Here is a 21,934-nt window from a genome sequence, read left to right on the forward strand (position 1 = left end):
CACACTTTCAATAATATATAGAACAACTAGACATAAGAGTACAGCAGGAAATACAAATTTGAACACTATAATCCAAGTAAAACTCCACACAACAACAGTAGAATACACATTCTTCTGAAGTACAGATAGAAGGTTTTTCAGGACATACCATATGTTAGGCCGTAAAACACATCTCACTAAATTTACGGGATTGAAATCCCATCAATATGTTTTTCAATCATAATAAAATGAAATTTGACATCAGTGATTATAAGATATTTGGGAAATTCACAAATATATGGAAACTGGGCACCATGTTTTTAAGTATTAAATGAGTCAAAGAAGAAATCACAGAAGAAGTGATTTCTTCTGTGAAGAAGAAGTGAGAAAATACTTTGACATGAATTTTTTTAAAAATATATCAAAGCTTATATGATGCAGCTAAAGTAGCACTAAAAGGGAAATTTATAGTCATAAATATCTATTATGAAAAAAAGATCTCAAATCAATAAACTAATCTTATACTTTAAGAAATTTGAAAAATTAAAAAAATTACAACCTCCAAAAAGGGAAGAAAGAAATAATATATATTTGAGTGGAAATGAAATAGAAAAGGAAAAAATGGAGAAAATCAATGAAACTAAAAGTTGGTTCTTTGAAAAGATCAACAAAATTGATGAGCCTTTAGCTTAGACTTACCACAGAAAAAGAGAGGACTCCAATTTCAAAATCAAGAATGAAAAAGAAACCTTATGAAAATAAAATAAATGCTTGTTTATTTGTATAATTTGCCAACAAATTAAACACAAATTATTTTGTTCTAAGAAGACACAAACTAGTGAAACTGATTCAGAAAGAAATAAAAATAGAAAAAAATAGAAAACAAAACTAACCTAAAGAAGTAAAGAAATTGAGTTAGTAATGAAAAAACTTTCTATAAAAGTAAAGCCCAGCACAAGATAGCTTCAGTGGCAAATTCTACCAAAACTTTAAAGAAAAATTAACACCAACCCTTCACAGACTCTTCCAAAGAAAACACAAAAGAGAAGATAATGTTTCCTAACTCATTCCATGAAATCAGTGTTACCTTGACACCAACACCAGACATAACAAAAAAACAATAGACCAATATCTCCAATGAATATATATGTAAAAATTCTCAACAGAGTACTGACACAATCAACTCAGCAATATAAAAAGAAAAGTGATTATACAAAGCAACTAACTGGAATTTATCCCTGAAGTGCAAGATTGGTTCAACGTACCATAATCAATCAATGTCATCCTCCACTTTAATAGAAAAACAAAACAAAACAAAAATCACATGATCAATTGACGCAGAAAAAGCATTTGAACAAATCCACGATTAAAAAAAAAAAAATCATGTTCAAATACTCAACAAACCGTGTGGGAAAGGAACTTCCTCAACTTGATACACAGCATCTAAGAAAAGCCCACAGTGAACATCAGACTTAATGCTGAAAGCCTGAAAGCTTTCCTAAAAGATCAGGAAAGGGACATTTCTAGACAGTTCTAGAAAACTTTCTGGACATTTCAAGATTATATTGGATGTTCTCACCAGGGTAATTAGTGAAGAAAAGGAAATAAAAGGCATCCAGAGGTGGAAGGAAGAAGTAAATCTATCTCCATTTGCTGATGACATGATTTTGTAAACAGAAAATTCTAAGGAATCCACAAATATTTATTAGAGCTAATAAACCAGTTCAGCAAGTTTCCAGGATATAAGACCAATTGAGAAACATCAATTGTATTTTCCTATATTCTAGCAATGAACAATTGGGAAATAGAATTAAGAAAATTTCATTTACAACAGCATCGAAGAGAATAAAATTCTTAGAATAAATTTTAAAAAATAAGTGTAAGACTTGTACACTGACAAACACAAAACACCATTGAAAGTAATTAAAGAAGATATAAATAACTAGAAAGATAGCCAGTGTTCATGCACTGGAAAATTTAAAACAATTAAGATAGCAATATTCTCTGAATTAATCTACAGATTTCAAAGTCCCTATTTCTATGAAAATCCCAAAAGTTTTATTTCCAAAAATTGACAAACTAATACTAAAGTTCATATGGACCTTCAAGGGACTCAGAATAACTAAAATAACCAGAAAAAGAAGAACAAAGTAGGAAGACTCATATTTCCCAATTTGAAAGCCTTGTACTGAAGCCAGTGAGCACATGAAAAGATATTCAACATCATTAGTCATTAAAGAAATGCAGATCTAAACCATAACATAACACTTCACACCCACTAGGATAGCTTTAATCAAAAAGACAGTATATATGTATTGGTGAGGGTAAGGACAAACTGGAAGCCTCATACAATGCAGGTGGAAATATAAAATGACAGTCAATTTAAAAAGAGTTGACAGTTCCTCAAAAAGTTAAGTACAGGGGCACCTGTGTGGTTCAGTCAGTTAAGCCTCTGACTCTTCTTTTTGGCTCAGGTCATGATCTCAGGGTCATGAGACTGAACCCTCTCCAGCTCTGCACTGAGCATGAAGTCTGCTTAAGATTATCTCCCCCCCTCTCCTTCTGCCCTTCCCCCATACCCCTTTCCCCCACACTGCTCATGCACATGCATGCACATGCTCCCTTGCTGTCCAAAAAAAAAAAAAAAAAGTTAAGTACAGAGTAAATATGACTCAGCAATTCCATATCCAGGTATATACCCAAGAGCACCAAAAACACATGTCCACAAAAATTTATATGTGAATATTCATAGCAGAATTAATTATGATAGCAAAAAGTGGAAACAACCCAAACGTCTGTTATTAATGAGTAGATAAATGAAATGTGAAATATTCGAACAATGGAATATTGTTCAGTCATAAAAGGAATGAAGTTCTGTTAATCTTCTTCACATTTTAAAATATCTGGATCATGGGGGGGAGTCAAGATGGTGGAGAAGTAGCAGGCTGAGACTACATCAGATAGCAGGAGATCAGCTAGATAGCTTATCTAATTGCAAACACCTACAAATCCAATGGGAGATCGAAGAGAAAAAGAACAGCAATTCTAGAAACAGAAAATCAACCACTTCTGAAAGGTACGGCTGGCACAGAAGTGAATCCAAAGCCACGGGAAGATAGACCACGGGGGAGGGGCCGACTCCTGGCAAGCGGCGGAGCAACAGAGCACTAAATCAGGACTTTTAAAAGTCTGTTCCCCTGAGGGACATTGCTCCAGAGGCTAAACTGGGGTGAAGCCCACATGGGGTCAGCATGGCCTCCAGGTCCCACAGGGTCACAGAAAGATCCAGGGTGTCTGAGTGTCACACAGCTTGCAGGTATTAGAATGGGGAAGCCAGCTACAGAGACAGAGGAGTGAGCTCTCCGCTCAGGGTTACCTTGAACCAGTTGCAGGCTCAGTGAGCTCGGAGTGCGGCCGGAAGCCAGGGAAACTGGAGTAATTGGACACTATTCTCTGAGGGCGCACTGAGGAGTGGGCCCCGGAGCTCTTGGCTCCTCCAGGCCAGAGACTCGGAAGCCGCCATTTTCATTCCTGTCCTCCAGAACTCTACGGAAAGCATTCAGGGAAAAAAGCTCCTGAAAGTGAACCCGAGCTGATTATTCAGCCTGGCCCTTGGTAAGGGCGGTGCAATTCCGCCTGGGACAAAGACACTTGAGAATCACTACACCAGGCCCCTCCCCCAGAAGATCAATAAGAAATCCAGCCAGGACCAAGGTCACCTACCAAGGAATACAGGTTCAATACCAAGGAGAGCAGTGGAATTCCATAGGAGAAGAAAGCAAAGTGCAGAACTCATAGCTTTCTCCCCATGATTCTTTAGTCATGCAGTTAATTTAATTTTTTTTCAATTTTTTTTTACTTCTTCTGCTAATTTTTTTTAACTTTTACCCTTTTCTTTTTTAACGCTTTTTAACTAGTTTATCTAATGTATATATATATATTTTCTTTATTTGTTTTCTTTTTTTAATTGTTTCTTATTTTTTTTTTCCTGAACCTCTCTTTATCCCCTGTCTCCCCTCCCCATGATTTGGGATCTCTTCTGATTTGGTTAAAGCGTATTTCCTGGGGTCTTTGCCACCCTTTTAGTATTTTACTTGCTCCTTCATATACTCTTATCTGGACAAAATGACAAGGCGGAAAAATTTACCACAAAAAAAAGAACAAGAGGCAGTATCAAAGGCTAGGGACCTAATCAATACAGACGTTGGTAATATGTCAGATCTAGAGTTCAGAATGACGATTCTCAAGGTTCTAGCCAGGCTTGACAAAGGCATGGAAGATATTAGAGAAACCCTCTCGAGAGATATAAAAGCCCTTTTTGGAAAAATAAAAGAACTAAAATCTAACCAAGTTGAAATAAAAAAACCTATTAATGAGATGTAATAAAAAATGGAGGCTCTCACTGCTAGAATAAATGAGGCAGAAGAAAGAATTAGAGATATAGAAGACCAAATGACAGAGAGTAAAGAAGCTGAGCAAAAGAGGGACAAACAGCTACTGGACCACAAGGGGAGAATTCGAGAGATAAATGACACCATAAGAAGAAACAACAGTAGAATAATTGGGATTCCAGAAGAAGAAGAAAGAGAGAGGGGAGCAGAAGGTATATTGGAGAGAATTATTGGAGAGAATTTCCCCAATATCGCAAAGGGAACAAGCATCAAAATCCAAGAGGTGCAGAGAACCCCCCTCAAAATCAATAAGAATAGGCCCACACCCCATCACCTAATAGTAAAATTTACAAGTCTTAGTGACAAAGAGAAAATCCTGAGAGCAGCCCGGGAAAAGAAGTATATAACGTACAATGGTAAAAATATTAGACTGGCAGCAGACTTATCCACAGAGACCTGGCAGGCCAGAAAGAGCTGGCATGATATATTCAGAACACTAAACAAGAAAAACATGCAGCCAAGAATACTATATCCAGCTAGGCTATCATTGAAAATAGAAGGAGAGATTAAAAGCTTCTAGGACAAACAAAAACTGAAAGAATTTGCAAACAACAAACCAGCTCTACAGGAAATATTGAAAGGGGTCCTCTAAGCAGAGAGAGCCTAAGTAGATCAGAAAGGAATAGAGACAATATACAGTAACAGTTACATTACAGGCAATACAATGTCACTAAATTCATATCTCTCAATAGTTTCCCTGAATGTTAATGGCCTAAATGCCCCAATCAAAAGACACAAGGTATCAGAATGGATAAAAAAACAAAACCCATCTATATGTTGCCTACAAGAAACTCATTTTAAACCCAAAGACACCTCCAGATTTAAAGTGGGGGGTGGAAAAGAATTTACCATGCTAATGGACATCAGAAGAAAGCAGGAGTGGCAATCCTTATATCAGATCAATTAGATTTTAAGCCAAAGACTATAATAAGAGATGGGGAAGGACACTATATCATACTCAAAGGATCTGTCCAACAAGAAGATCTAATAATTTTAAATATCTATGCCCCCAACGTGGGAGCAGCCAACTATATAAACCAATTAATAACAAAATCAAAGAAACACATCAACAATAATACAATAATAGTAGGGGAATTTAACACTCCCCTCACTGAAATGGACAGATAATCCAAGCAAAAGATCCACAAGGAAATAAAGGCCTTAAATGACACAGTGGACCAGATGGACATCACAGATATATTCAGAACATTTCATCCCAAAGCAACAGAATACACATTCTTCTCTAGTGCACATGGAACATTCTCCAGAATAGATCACATCCTCGGTCCTAAATCAGGCCTCAACGGGTATCAAAAGATTGGGATTGTTCCCTGCATATTTTCAGACCACAATGCTCTAAAGCTAGAACTCAATCACAAGAGGAAATTTGGAAAGAACGCAAATACATGGAGACTAAACAGCATCCTTCTAAAGAATGAATGGGTCAACCAGGAAATTAAAGAAGAATTGAAAAAATTCATGGAAACAAATGATAATGAAAACACAATGATTCAAAATCTGTGGGACACAACAAAGGCAGTCCTGAGAGGAAAATATATAGCGGTTCAAGCCTTTCTCAAGAAACAAGAAAGGTCTCAGGTACACAACCTAACCGTACACCTAACAGAGTTGGAGAAAGAACAAGAAAGAAACCCTAACCCAGCAGAAGAGAAATCATAAAGATCAGAGCAGAAATCAATGAAATAGAAACCAAAAAAAAACAATAAAACAAATCAACAAAACAAGGAGCTGGTTCTTTGAAAGAATGAACAAGATTGATAAACCCCTGGCCAGACTTATCAAAAAGAAAAGAGGAAGGACCCAAATAAATAAAATCATGAATGAAAGAGGAGAGATCACACTAATACCAAAGAGATACAGACAATTATAAGAACATGCTATGAGAAACTCTATGCCAACAAATTTGACAATATGGAAGAAATGGATGCATTCCTAGAGACATATAAACTACCACAACTGAACCAGGAAGAAATAGAAAACTTGAACAGACCCATAACCAGTAAAGAGATTGAAACAATCATCAAAAATCTCCAAACAAACAAAAGCCCAGGGCCAGATGGCTTCCCGGGGGAATTCTACCAAACATTTAAAGAAGAACTAATTCCTGCTCTCCTGAAACTGTTCCAAAAAATAGAAATGGTAGGAAAACTTCCAAACTCATTTTATGAGGCCAGCATCACCTTCATCCCAAAACCAGACAAGGATCCCATCAAAAAAGAGAGCTATAGACCAATATCCTTGATGAACACAGATGCGAAAATACTCAACAAAATACTAGCCAATAGGATCCAACAGTACATTAAAAGGATTATTCACCATGACCAAGTGGGATTTATTCCAGGGCTGCAAGTTTGGTTCAACATCCACAAATCAACCAATGTGATACAACACATTAATAAAAGAAAGAACAAGAATCATGTGATACTCTCAATAGATGCTGAAAAAGCATTTGACAAAGTACAGCATCCCTTCCTGATCAAAACCCTTCAAAGTGTAGGAATAGAGGGCACATACCTCAATATTATCAAAGCCATCTATGAAAAACCCACCGCAAATATAATTCTCAATAGAGAAAAACTGAAAGCCTTTCTGCTAAGGTCAGGAACACGGCAGGGATGTCCATTATCACCACTGCTATTCAACATAGGACTAGAAATCCTAGCCTCAGCAATCAGACAACAAAAGGAAATTAAAGGCATCCAAATCGGCAAAGAAGAAGTGAAACTAACACTCTTCACAGATGATAGGATACTATATGTGGAAAACCAAGAAGACTCCACTCCAAAACTGTTAGAACTTATACAGGAATTCAGTAAAGTGTCAGGATATAAAATCAATGCACAGAAATCAGTTGCATTTCTCTACACCAACAGCAAGACAGAAGAAAGAGAAATTAAGGAGTCAATCCCATTTACAATTGCACCCAAAACTATAAGATACCTAGAAATAAACCTAACCAAAGAGGCTAAGAATCTATACTCAGAAAACTATAAAGTACTCATGAAAGAAATTGAGAAAGACACAAAGAAATGGAAAAATGTTCCATGCCCATGGATTCGAAGAACAAATATTGTGAAAATGTCTATGCTACCTAAAACAATCAACACATTTAATGCAATTCCTATCAAAATACCATCCAGTTTTTTCAAAGAAATGGAATAAATAGTCCTAAAATTTATATGGAACCAGAAAAGACCTCAAATAGCCAAAGGGATATTGAAAAAGCCAAAGTTGGTGGCATCACAATTCTGGATTTCAAGCTCTATTACAAAGCTGTCATCATCAAGACAGAATGGTACTGGCACAAAAACAGACACATAGATCAATGGAACAGAATAGAGAGCCCAGAAATAGACCCTCAACACTATGATCAACTAATCTTCGACAAAGCAGGAAAGAATGTCCAATGGAAAAAAGACAGCCTCTTCAATAAATGGTGTTGGGAAAATTAGACAGCCACATGCAGAAAAATGAAATTGGACCATTTCCTTACACCACACACGAAAATAGACTCAAAATGGATGAAGGACCTCAATGTGCGAAAGGAATCCATCAAAATCCTTGAGGAGAACACAGGCAGCAACCTCTTCGGTGTGAGCCGCAGCAACATCTTCTAGGAACATCACCAAAGGCAAGGGATGCAAGGGCAAAAATGAACTATTGGGATTTTATCAAGATCAGAAGCTTTTGCACAGCAAAGGAAACAGTTAACAAAACCAAAAGACAACTGACAGAATGGGAGAAGATATTTGCAAACAACATATCAGATAAAGGGCTAGTGTCCAAAATCTATAAAGAACAAACTCAACACTCAAAGAACAAAAAATCCAATCAGGATATGGGCAGAAGACGTGAACAGACATTTCTGCAAAGAAGACATCCAGATGGCCAACAGACATATGAAAAAGTGCTCCATATCACTCGGCATCAGGGAAATACAAATCAAAACCACAATGAGATACCACCTCACACCAGTCAGAATGGCTAAAATCAACAAGTTAGGAAATGACAGATGCTGGCAAGGATGTGGAGAAAGGGGAACCCTCCTACACTGTTGGTGGGAATGCTAGCTGGTGCAACCACTCTGGAAAACAGCATGGAGGTTCCTCAACAAGTTGAAAATAGAGCTACCCTATGACCCAGCAATTGCACTACTGGGTATTTACCCTAAAGATACAAACGTAGTGATCCGAAGGGGCACATGCACCCGAATTTTTATAGCAGCAATATCTACAATAGCAAACTATGGAAAGAACCTAGATGTCCATCAACAGATGAATGGGTCAAGAAGATGTGGTATATATACACAATGGAATACTATGCAGCCATCAAAAGAAATGAAATCTTGCCATTTGCGACAACGTGGATGAAACTAGAGGGTATCATGCTTAGCAAAATAAGTCAATTGGAGAAAGACAACTACCATATGATCTCCCTGATATGAGGAAGTAGAGATGCAACATGGGGGAGTTAAGGGGGTAGGAGAAGAACAAATGAAACAGGATGGGACTGGGAGGGAGACAAACCATAAGTGACTCTTAATCTCACAAAACAAACTGAGGGTTGCTGGGGAGAGAGGGGTTGGGAGAATGGGGTTGGGGTTATGGACATTGGGGAAGGTATGTGCTATGGTGAGTGCTGTGAAGTGTGTAAACCTGGCGATTCACAGACCTGTACCCCTAGGGATAAAAATATATTATATGTTTATAAACGATTTACAAATTTTTTTTAAAACCTAAAAAAAAATAAAATAAAATCTTTTTTCTTTCCAAAAAAAAAAAAATGATCTGGATCACAAAGAAAAATGATGAAAATAACTAAAACTGAAAAAAAAATGAAGTTCTGATACATGTTACAACAGGGATTATAACCTTGAAAACATTATGCTAAGTGAAAGAAACCAGACAGAAAAGACCGCATATAGTGTGATTCCATTTAAATGAAATATCCAAATAGGCAAATCCATAGGCACAGAAAGTAACTTAGTGTTTACCAGGCACTGGACAAGGGGATGATGGGAAGTCATTGGTAATGGTTATGAGGTTTCTTTGGGAATGGTGGAAATGTTAGAGAATTAGATATTAAACAGTTGCACCATTTTGTGAATATACTAAACACACATATACACGTACACATTGAATTTTACACTTCAAATCAATGACTCATGTATGTGAATTACATCACAATTTTTACAAAAAGACTAGAACTTGACACATCATTCCAAGAGTTTGCTCCTAAGACAAGTAACAGGTAGAGAGCAGATCAAGATCAAGAACAGAACTTTTTGGAAGATGAGGAAAATCAGAAATAAGCAGTAGGAGGCCAACCCGCCATAATTTTTTAGGTGAGCAGCAGGGGGAGCCCTTGATAGCAAAGAAAATTACAAAAATAATATTTATGTTTCTGATCATAAAGTTAATACATTCTTTCAGCAGAAAATCTGGGGAAGTACCAAATAAAGATAATTTTTAAAATCACCATTAATTCCACTATCCTGAGAGACACTAACACTTTATTTGTGCAAATCCTTCCAGTCTTTTTTCTGTTTGTACTTCTGTATATATACATATATATAACCAAACGCGTTTTTTTAACAGAAGGTAAAAGCATATTGCATGTGTAGCTTTGAATCCTATTTATTTCACTTTACATTAATTTTTTACATTTTTCTGGTCTTAAATATTTTTGAAAACATAATTCTTATTGCCTACAGATGAATTATAATGAAATAAACCTACTTTTGAATTTTTTTTCTGTTATAACACTGCAGTAAACATCCTTGTACCTAGATCTTTAAACTCCTTGAAAATTTTCTAAGGAGAGATTCCTAGAAGAGGAATTATCATGTAAAATATTACCCATGGCTTTAAGTCTTTGGATATACACTGCTACATTTCCAACCAGAAAAATTCAAATATCTTTACATTTCCCCTGAACAGTGTATAATACGTTTTTTCCTGAAGTTTCTTCTAAATATGTAATCATCTGTTTCATTGTTTAAAACATTTGCCAATTTAATAGACAGAGTTGGGGTCTTCCTTTAATTAATTATTTTTAAATAGTTATAATTTACATATGGTAGAATTCCTCCTTTTTAGGACATAGTTCTATGAATTTTGACAAACATATACAATCAAATAACCGCCACCTCAAACAAGACCGGTTATTTCTAATATTGAGAAATTATGTGCTTCTTGAAATCAGTCTCCTTATTCTTACTCTCAACCCCTGGGCACCTCTGAACGTTTTCTGTCCCTATATGTTCTCCATAGCATTTTTATTTCTCAAGCTTCCAAATGGAACTAAAGCCAGCCATTAGCAACTAGCAACTAGCTGCTGCTGTTTCTAATGTCCTCCGCTGCTCCTTCAAAAGCCATGTTTTCTTTGCTGACAACCAACAGATCAGTCTCCATGTCAGCAAACCTGAACTCCAGCTCCAGACACAGGGAAATTCCTCCCGTGAAACTTGGCCTGACTTCAGTCGGGCCGACATGCCCAGGCAAGCCTGACAAGGTAGAGGAGCCAGCAGGAAGGGCGGCCCCCATGGCATGGAGTACCAATGACACACGTATGTGCATGTGTGTGGGGGGTATGCACACACACAGGCATCGCAGAGTCCCAACATATTTTTACAGGTTTTATACATCTCCAGTGTCAGTAACACACTGGAGAGGAGATAAGCCAGCAAGTTCTGAGAAATGATCCTCTCTGAACCTTTCCTCTCTGTCCTCTGACTGCTGAATAGTGTGAGCGTGTGGTCTGCGGGCAAGGACTGGAAGGTCTGGGGAGGGATGGCCCCTACTGAGTCAAAATGCAACATCAACACCTTGGGGGAGATCCAAGGCCTGAGAACAAATTTCAGAAACATATAAGGCGCCAAAGAAATGTGCCTTTAAGCATAAGGTCTGGAGCAGCTAGGAAGGTTTCTCATTTTCATCATTTCTTTTAACATCCATGTTCTCCCGTGATCCCTCTCTTCCCGCTGCCACACATACATGGCGTGGGCCACTTTCCTGGTTCGCTTAAATACTGTTGTAAAGAAACCTATCTGTGGTTTTATGTTACCCCGTCGGAGTGCTGTCTGTGAATACAGAACATAAAAGGGGATAAATTGCCTAACTTAATCTACCCTTGAGGCTTGCCACATTGAAAAGATAGAGCACGGAACTCGGGTCTGCCCTGGAACAGCTGGAAGACCAAGAGATTGCAGTGTTTAAGGAAAACTCTGAGTCTCACCCGATGCAGAAAACTCTCCGAACTACCGCTGTACCTATATAGAACATTTTATCTTTGTCAAGGCCCCTCAACATGTATGATTAATAACGAGTCCTGGAAGAACATTTGTAGCTCTTATCAATTCTTATCCTGGAGACAAGTGAGAAGGAAGGTGGGAGAACAGGGCATTTGGTCAGCTTAAATTCAAACCCACAGACATGCAGACTTCATAATCCGCCTTGGTCTGGAGTGGATCACTAAAGGCTACTACCTCAAGCACAAAATACCTGAACTGCATGTCACACAAAGAAGTTGCCTTATTTATCTCATGAGTTTTGTTTTGTTTTGTTTTGTTTTGTTTCTCTTACTATGCCCTGGTTACTGGTTTATCAATTAGACATTTATTTAGCAGTCCACATAGAGCGGGGCACGACATCTTTTTTGTTTTTTGTTTTTTGTTTTTTTTTTAAAACCTGCATAAGGAAAAGTTAAAATGGAGAACCTTCTTACTGGCTAACTTGGTCCTTCATTGAGAAAGGCTCCTGCCACTTCACTTAGTCCAGCTTTCCCGAAGTGGGTGCCATGAAGGCTCCTGGTTTGCCAATCACTAATTTAAATGGTGTTTCACTGCATCTACACCAGGTCTGTCTCTCTGCCTCTCTACACACAGGTCTGCTGTTTGTGGCTGGCACTGTGGACTCACTTGAATCTGTGGCTCGACCTACAGGAACAAATTGCAGCACTGGAAGGAAACGATGGACATTTTCATCACCAGCCTTCTCACAGGTACCTACTAAGCCCTGGGCTACAAATGTTCACCAGTAGGAGAAAGGCTCTGGTTCACGGTGCCATGAGATTCCAGTGATGCCTTGGGCATCGCCTGCCAGTCCCCAGCCATCTCCCATGTGCGATGTGCCAGCCTGGTGATGCTGAGTTGACACCATGATGAATAACCAAGTCTCTTCCCACGAGAGTTCTGGAGCCGTCCATACTCTGTCTTCTCCTGGGCTCCAGCTTAGTATGGTCTAGGTGAGGGAGTCAGGGTGAGTGGACCAGGGACTGCTGCTGGTTGATAATGGTAATGAGTCAAATGCGGCATTTGCTTCATAGTGGCTCCCCTCTACACATCCTCCAAATCATCAGACCTCCCCATACACAGAAGCAGACGTGCACTAAGATCAGCTACATTCTGGAGAAAACGAGGAGATAATAACAAATAGCAAAATGTACGTTAAAGTAACATTTGTCCCTCTATCAGGCCTTGTGCTAAGTACTTTACACTCATTATTTCACACAATCCTCCCAAGAACCCTATACAGACTGATGTTGCTGCTGCCCCATTTTGTAAGTGGGAAAACTGAGGCACAGAGGTTAAGAAACGTACTCAGAGGAGCACATACTCAGTAAGTGACTGCATCGGAGTCCACACCTAGTGTTGACCCCCAAGCCCATGCTCCGAACCAGAGTCCCTCTGCACCCTTTTCCAGTCTAGGAGCTCCATAAAGCATTCTGAGTACGAGAATAGTCACATGAGGTCGTGTGGAGTTTTGACGAGGAGACTCCAAGGGAGAGCCCAGCTCAGCAGGGACAGAGAACGTGGGTGTATCCCTCATGGCCTGCTGGGACCTCGTCTAGGTCCATTTGTTTTTATAACCACAGGTACTGCACAGTCATTTAAAAACATGTGCTGGCCAGGGCGGAACGTCTGATGGCAGCCACCGGCCGGGCGCTGGCAGCATTCACGGAGGGAGCAGATCGGGTGAATGTGGGTCAGCCCTTCCAGTGCAGAAGGGAAGGGAACATTAATTTTTAGTGAGAACGATGAGGAAAGCAGTTCTACAATGTTTTTTACAGAAATAGAAACCAGTGTAATAGAAGCCGGCACTCTACTACTTTAGAAAAAGAGCAGCGCAACAGGCAGGCAAGCCCTTAGCAGTGACCGCCAAGCTCGGAAACCGGTCAGATTTAGTTTGTTCCCCTAAAGAGGTGCAGACCCAAGCCACCAAAGGAAGGTAAGTGATAACACACAGGGCTGCAAGTCTGGGCCCCGGTCACCACAGCAGACGCGGCTGTGTCTCACAACTGCCACACAACTCCTAGGTCACGGCTCACAGGGCACATAGAAACAGTTCCTCCTCCACCCTGGTCCCTGCCAACAAAGACCAAGCCAGCTGCAGGCAATCACCAGGCAAACGGCTTCTAACCCGGCCTCCAGAAACCAGTAAGTAGAGATAATGCTTGATTTTACTGTAAAGCCCTCCTGATTCTCCAGGGACCTGTCCCAGAGGGAGGACAAGGCTTTATGAGAAGCAGAGTCTGTCTCTCTGGCCCCAGAGTGTGTGCCCAGAGCTGGGGAGCCAGGCCTCTATGCTGAGCGACTGCTGCACCTAGTGGTGCACTGTGCAGACTTCCTCAGCATCTGGAACTTTCTACTCGCCTGACCCCGTTATTACTGGCTCCTGCTTGATTTTAGGGACATTAACCTGCCTATATGGGCCTTCTGGGGCCTTGCTGGTCAACTTGAGCTTACAGCCTTAGAAGAATGCTTTGTGGGTTTGCCTTTTTGCCTTTCTCATGTTTTTTTTCTTTCTCTCTTTTTTTTTTTTTTTTTGCCATTTTCTTTCCCTCCTTCCCCAGACTTCCCTCCACCTGGTTGGAGCACAGGATTTTAGCTTTTCTTAGGATCACTTTACCAGCTGGCCAGCCATGACCTGAGAATATGTGGTAAGAGCCTGCTTGCAGGTCACAGATTCAGATCTGGGAAAAGTGCCCAGGCTGTCCCCTCTCACTATCAACAGGTCTTGCTCATTTCTTTTCTTTAAGAAGCAGCAACACTTCTGTACAATCACAAGGGTGGAAACCAAAGCCCAACTTATTTTATTTATTTATTTATTTGACAGAGAGAGAGAGAGATCACAAGTAGGCAGAGAGGCATGCAGAGAGAGGGGGGGGGAGCAGGCTTTCTGCAGAGCAGAGAGTCCAATGTGGGGCTCGATCCCAGGACCCTCAGATCATGACCTGAGCTGAAGGCAGAGGCTTTAACCCACTGAGCCACCCAGGCTCCCAGCCCGACTTATTTGAAGCACACTTCTCTGTATGGTTGCTTGTCCTTGCTGCCCAGCCTGTGAGCTCCAGCTCCACTCTGTGCTTTTAAACATAACTAGTGCTGGCCCCCCACCCCCACCTACAGCTAGAAGATGCTTACCAGGACAAGTGGATTCAAGCACAAATTACACACGTGCTTGAACACACGAGTGAGCACATGCGTGCTCTTCACCAGTTCCCGTGGCTGGCTTCTGTGGCCAGCTGCACTACTACACAGGGACCTGCTGTAAGCAACAAGGAGAAGGTTTTATGAAAAGGGTCATGTTCTACCATGGAAAACTTGCTCTTACGGATTATTTCTACTGCAGAAAGAATTAGGGATATGGTTGAAACGTGTTTTGGCTCAGAATCAAAAAGCAAAGTTTTATGTCCTTTTAGCTTCAAGCTTCTTAAAGATCTTTCTTGCACAATCACACCTTGTAGAACTTTGGTGAGGCTCATATCGCATGAGGAAATGTGTGAGAGATTGCTTTGTAAACTGGAAAACACCACTAATAAAAGAAGCCATTGTTGTCGTGCCTTTGTTCTGAGGCAGGAGAACCAAGGCCTAGAGAAGAAAAGTAAGAGTTAGAAATTACCCCGTCTCAGCTGCTGGGAGACTAAGTTGGGCCCCTGTGGGTCCTTCCCTGGTGTTTGTCCTGGAACATGCCGCTGGAAGGGGTGGGGACTCAGGCCATGCTGCTCTCATTAGTGATAAAACAGCCAATTCACAATCAGCTGTGCTAGAACTCAGCCCACAGTATTTGCCTGAAGCCTGACTCTCATGGCTAGCCCTCCACTCATTGGAGACAGAGAGCAGTGTTAAGACCATGGACCATGGGACCAGGCTGCTGCTTGGGGGGCAGTTTATCTCTGTGTCCCCCTAACTTGGTAACTTGAAGCAAGTGACATGACTGACCTATCTGTGCTTAGTTTACTCAAACATAAAATGGCAATAAAAACATTACCCATTTCCTACAGTTTTAAAAATAAAAGGAATAATACGTGATAAGTATTTTGGATATTTTCTGATGTGTAGTAAGCTCAGTGTAACTATTAGTCCTTTCCAATAAAATATTCTATTCTAATGAGGGCGCCTGGGTGACTCAGTCGGTTAAGCATCTGCCTTCAGTTCAGGTCATGATCCCAGGGTCCTGGGATCAAGTCCCACGTTGAGCTCTCTGCTCAGTGGGAGTCTGCTTCTCCCTCTCCCTGCTGTTCCTGCTGCTTGTACTCTCTCTCTCTCTCTCACTCAAATAAATAAATAAAGTCTAAAAAAATAAAATAAAATAAAAAATGAAGTGCGTGTGTGAGCGCCTGAGTGATGCAGCCGATTAAGCATCCAACTCTCGATTTTGGCTCAGGTCATGATGTCAGGATCATGAGATTGAGCCCCGAGTCGGGCTCTGTGCGCATGGAATCTGGTTGAGATTCTCTCTCTCCCTCTGCCCCTCATCCACTCATGTGCTCACACACATGCTCTCTCTCTCTCAAAATAAGTGCATAAAAATCTTTTTTAAAAATGTTCTAAAGTGTGGGAAGAGATGGAAAGAGGCGGATTTTCTTTTAGGCATCATGGAGAATGGAGTTTGATGTGGCTTCAGGAAATCCAATCTCCCCTCAACCTCTAGTATATAGTGTTGGGACATGCCTAGATGGCTTAGACAATGGGCTCCAGTGGAACTAAAATGATAAGCATGTGCATGTGGATGCCTGAGATGCAATGATGACTTCTCCCCCTGGGGGAGCTTAAGACTAGATGTAGACAGTTGTGACTAAATCCAGCCTCCTCTGCCAACTGCTGGATGACTATAGACCCTTGGCTTACCTCCCAGGGCCTCACTTCCTAGACTTTGCAGTGGGAGAGCAGTAGTACCAAGGTCATGGGATTTTTGTTTGGAGCAGTAGTGCACATAGTAAGTAGACTAGTGCACATAGTCAATTCACAATAGATTTTGGCTCTTCTCATTATTATACCACCATTCACCACTCCGTGCCTTTGTGATTCAGAGTTTCGAGAAATTACATAAATTACTCTTTGGGGGTCAAAGTAGAAGAGCACAAGAGCCAGATAACTGTAACCTGACATCCTATTTTCTGTTGACGATAAGGACAGGAAATGCCACATCATCATAACCAGGCTGTTCATTCATACAGTGTGACCATATCTGTAATCACCGATTCATGTCAAACGCTTTGTGAATTACAGTGAGTTGTTCATGAAAGGCCAATCCCCCTTAGACATCCCTTAAGTTTCCTTGACAAACCAACCTAGTAGACATGGGGGAGACTCATCTTTGTTTTCAACATCAGGTCTGGAGGATACGAGGGACCAAACCAATGTCTACTGATTCTAGTCACTGTAAAGTGCCACTTTCAGTTTTGCTGCGGTTTGGCCCACCTTCGTCTTTGAGAATTGCTCATCAGAATATTTGAGCAAACTCACAAATGACAAGAACTGAAAATGCCAAGTGATTTTAATTTTTTAAAATAGCTCCATGGGGCTGGTGACCTTAGTCAGGTTGGCCATCAAGTTTTGGATCTGGCAAGAAAAGTCATAAAGTGAGTCAAACGAACAATGTGGAAAGGATGAGACAGCATTTTTTTTGTTTGTTTGTTTTTTGCTTTTTGCTTTTTGTTTTTTCTTCTAGCTTCTTTAGCATCAGGGCTGCCCCAGCAGACAGGGTATTTGATTTCTGGCATGTTGTGAGGGTCCCTGGAGAATGCTGGAAAGCAGAATGGGCTGCCAGAGGCAAAAGGCTGGTATCAGTAAAGTTTGCACAAGATTTAATAGTACTGGAACATACCCGCCCATTCCACTTCTCCAGTCTGATAATCCAGGACAATTAAGGGAAAGAGCCGAGATTTTGGTGGCTTTTAGCATTTTTAAAGTTTCATCTGGGCAAACACAGAAATGTCCATCAATGTTATCCAGACCTTACCACTGTTTATTTTTGAGACTCCAAGATTAAACTCAAGACTGGCCTAGCACAGCAGATATTTTTGCCTTTGCCTGAGAGAAGACAAAAACGTGAGAAGAAAGAGGGTCTCTGGAGAGGCTGGATTTCTTTGAGTATCCTCTGAAGATTGTCAAGCATCAGACAACAGGACCTAAACCCTGACATTCTAAACCAAGCTATTTCCTTCACAATGACATGTTAATGTAAAGAGGGCAAACGTTTTATGCCTTATTAAGAGAATTATTCAAGCCCAGGAAATAGGAGGGTTAAATGACTTACTTTCCTAAACATACTGCAACGAGAAAGAAGATTTTAGATATCACGCAAAAAATGTAGCAAAATGTGCTGAGTTGGCCCATTCCATTCCATTGAATTGTTCTGCAATTATGGTCATCCCCAATGCCCCAGAAAAATAAAGTACATGATGAAACTCCCATCTAAGGATATCAACTGCTATGGTACTAAATAAACGACACATCCCATTTTAAAGCCATCTAAAAGTATATCAGAAGAGGCTGTGCTGAACAGGGACTATAATTTTAACATCATTTGCTGTACACTTTAACTTGAAGCGAAATGTTGCAAAGTTAAATCAATTTTATTTGATCTCACGGGGGAATTTACACTCTTTCATTTGGGATGGATGGACCCCTTGGCACAGTGTAGAATTTATTAAGACTCCTGTCCCACAGGAACAGTTAACTCTTTGATCCTAGCACACTCCCTCCTCCTAGAAGAGTTATTTAAAAGTTACACGTCCCCGCAAACCCAGCAGGCACAGACACACAATTCCCCTTTCTCTCTTTTTCTGTCTCTCCTTCCCTGAAGTTTCTTAAGCAGTCCCTTCAGTTCTAGTTTTCTTTTTCTAAATTTAAAAATGTGGCTTCTGGCTATAAAAGTCTCCCCCACCTTTAGCAGCCCCCCGACCCCTGGGGCTGTTATTGGCATGATGTGTAAATTAACTGGAGTCACTTAGAGCCCTCAGTTAGCTTTTAGTCAAACATTAGCAGCAATGTTTACTCTTGTGTAATCTTCAGTTGTTACTTAATTTAATGCCCGTCAGCATTTTTTTTTTTTAAACATGTTCAGCAAACCCTTGGCACAGACTGTTGGGTTTCTTTCCTCTTCCCCTCCCCCACCGTGACCCAAAAATCAAGCTCAACTGAATCTGAGCAAAGGCTTTCTAATATTTTTAATTAGCTAATGCCGCTTGCTCTCTTCTGAAGGAAATAAGAGTTTGCTTTCTATAGCAATCCAACTACATTCTACTCAGAAGCCCTTGCTTTGCAACCCCCATCCCACCTTACATCAAAGAGGGTGAACTATAAATTGTATAGTTTTTGTTTCTTGTTCCTCTGGCAGTTATTTGTGAGTGATGTAAGATGGGAAGCATCCTCAAACTCACATTTGGAAAAGGATGGTGTGGTCCCCTGAGTAAAGTCCATTGAAAACTAACTTTGAAGGTCTGCCCAGTGGTGAGCTAAAAGCTGAACATATCACATCATAATTCATGCACAACTTTGTATCTTTTGAACCTTCTTCCTTAGCTGCCACCACCTCTAAAGTAAATAAATAGAACCCTGGCCATTCTATGGTGTTCTGAAGTGCTCTTCTCCTAATGTGAAATCCATCTCTGTCCAGCAGGAGAACGTCTCTAAGGCTATCATAAAGGCAGAAGGAAATACTGACTTCACGTGGAAAAGGGAGGCTCAGCTTCAGGAGGGAAGCACATTATTAAAGGAAAAAGAATGTAGGGAAAAAATTACTAGACTACCTTTAAAAGATGCAAAGAGCAGCTCCTTCCTATGTTGCTGCTCTCCGTTTCCATGCGTTCTGTACCAGAAAAGGCCTTCTTCGGTCCAGAGGCTCTTGTTAGTAATATCATGCTCTATAAAAAATCTGGGTCTTAGTGCCAAGAAGATAATGTTACCTGGAAAGCCTCCTGCTTGTTTGGGAAATGTGATCAAAAGAATGCATACACCTAAAAAGGAAAAAAGGACCCTGAGTCAGCCAATTGGGACCCTGAGTCCCAATTCCATATCCCATCCTTTCTCCCCTTTCCCCCCAAACCTTGACTTTCACGTGTCATTGTGTCTCAGCTGTAGCTCTGTTTCTTGGTGATTAGAAATCAGGAATCTCTTCCTTACACCACAAGGAAAGGTCCAATTGCTAAAAATCCTAAATGTGGGGGGAGATCCCTACTAAGTCTCACAAACAGCCCTCTAAGAAGAACCTTGAGGATACATGGGACAGGAAGAAAAAGAAACGTAGAGAAACTGGTGCCTGAGGCTTTATCCAATGGCTGCAGATGATCAAACGCCAAAGGATGCACTTTTGCTCTCTCAGATAGGAAGGGAATTCCTGGACTGGATCCACGTAGAGTACATTGCTGGATTTCTAGGAAAGCATCACCGAAGGGCTGAATTATTTGCTATTAACTCAAGCTGCAGCTGTCCTGGGGGTCGACATATCTGTCTGAACTCATGTTACAAGTGCACACTGGGGGCCCATGGTTGGGGGCTGGTGTCACTGTGGGTGATCTCCAAAGCAGCCTGGGAGACACAGGCATCCCTGTTACTGACCACCAGCTCCCTACCCTCCCTCATGCCTACCTCTGGGACATCAACTACCAGGCTCCCAAATGCAGCTGTGGAGCTACACAAATGATGAAACTTCTATAATTTTCTTGAATCACCTGGAACGTGTCCATAGCACAGGGCTACATACTGACAAGGGCTCTTAAGGCTTAAGAACTCACTCCCAGATAGCAGCTCCTCTACACAAGGAAACTCGCCCCCATCCCTAGGGTGTCCCAAAAAGGAGCACTGCTATAGACTCAGCTCCTACCTTTGCTATGCCCACTGCTAAGTGACCCCTCCGCCCCCTTTGGCACACAAGGTCTGTGCTTCTATTTGCTTTTCAGCACTTTTTTCAACTCCCTCTTCAGTTTCTCTTTCTGGTGTCCCCTTAATCCAACTTGTTCATTTAATAATGAATCGCTCAGTTCTCATGGAGTGGTGTGTGCCTTTACAGCTCCTCAGAGGAGATCACTTGACAAATATAAAATGGAAATTTTTTAGACAAATGTTCCATTTAATTTGAGGTGTCAGCCATAATGATCAACAACAATAAATCCGTTTCTTTTCCGTTAGCTAATCGCATGTGCGTATGTGTGTGTATGTGTGTGTGTGTGTGTGCGTGCTGTGTGACACTCTCTTCCTCTCTTTCTGCAGCATGGCCACTTGCACATTTGTTCACTGCCCCGCTTTCTAGGCTCCCCCAGGTCTGCTGCTCTAGTCAATGAGAAATCAAACAAATTGGCTGAGTTAAGCCATTTCCACCAGTTCATGAAGGGAAAGCTTTGGGCACATTCCCAAAAGGCCGGGCATGTGAGTCAGGGAGGCTGACTTGCAAACCTCCCCCCACACTCAGGGTTTACTCTGTTTATTCTGTCAACCCTGTTTATTCTTTCAACTCTGGTTTCTCAGCAGAATAACTCATCACACTACACCCAGATTGTGGGGACACATAGGAAACATCCAGAAAGAACCAGAGAGAGCACAATCCTGCTGATTCATTCACTAAGCCATTTGTTAGCAAGCTGGTTTGGGGTTTCTCTTTTCCACAATATTTCAACACTTATGGAATTAAAACTGCCAGCTGTTCTCATCTTTAAACAAAATACCCTGAATAATTGGGAATTTAAAATAAGTTTCACTGTTAAAGTCTCTTTCAGAAACATGTCCGACCAACGTAATCAGTTAATGAAGTAACTTGGAAACCCAGACCATGCAAAAGAGACGTGTAAAACGTGAAGAACAGAGTCAGTCAGCACTTGGGAAACACTCGACAATGCACACCTGGTTTCCTAAGGTTTAAAATGTATAATCAAATGACACGTAAGTTCTGAGATATCATGGCCCCGAATGAGAATTTACAAGAGGCTATCAAAAAAACGAGTGATGTGGTGCAGCAGGGAGGCTGTGGAATCAAGCAGAACTGGATTCCAATCCATTTCTGTGCTTTGCTGTACAACCTGGAACAAATGGCACGTCTTTACTAACCTCAGTGCTCTCATCTCTAAAGTGGGAATCACAAGAGTCATCCCCCAATTCAGTGGGTCGGTGTGGGGATTCAAATTAGGAAATGTATGTAAAACACTCAACTCACCACAGTTTCTAGGTCATAGTAAGCACTTCCTAAATGAAAACTACTAAGCACGCC

The 21,934-nt window shown here is 40.8% G+C and overlaps 1 long non-coding RNA gene across 3 annotated transcripts in view; it reads left to right on the forward strand.

Annotated features, from left to right (window-relative positions):
• Positions 1–13,764: 13,764 nt before the first annotated feature.
• The window catches only part of LOC101675901, a 60,590-nt gene continuing 52,420 nt past the window's right edge, over positions 13,765–21,934 (forward strand). For all 3 annotated transcript variants that reach the window (XR_006606943.1, XR_006606944.1, XR_201014.3), the window contains exons 1-3: positions 13,765–13,887; positions 14,304–14,390; positions 21,437–21,609. This is a non-coding gene — a long non-coding RNA (uncharacterized LOC101675901). The remainder of the gene's footprint in view (positions 13,888–14,303; positions 14,391–21,436; positions 21,610–21,934) is intronic.

The sequence above is a fragment of the Mustela putorius genome, unplaced genomic scaffold (genome assembly GCF_011764305.1).
Source record: "Mustela putorius furo isolate JIRA1106 unplaced genomic scaffold, ASM1176430v1.1 tig00000461_pilon_pilon_pilon, whole genome shotgun sequence".
Lineage (NCBI taxonomy): Eukaryota > Metazoa > Chordata > Mammalia > Carnivora > Mustelidae > Mustela > Mustela putorius.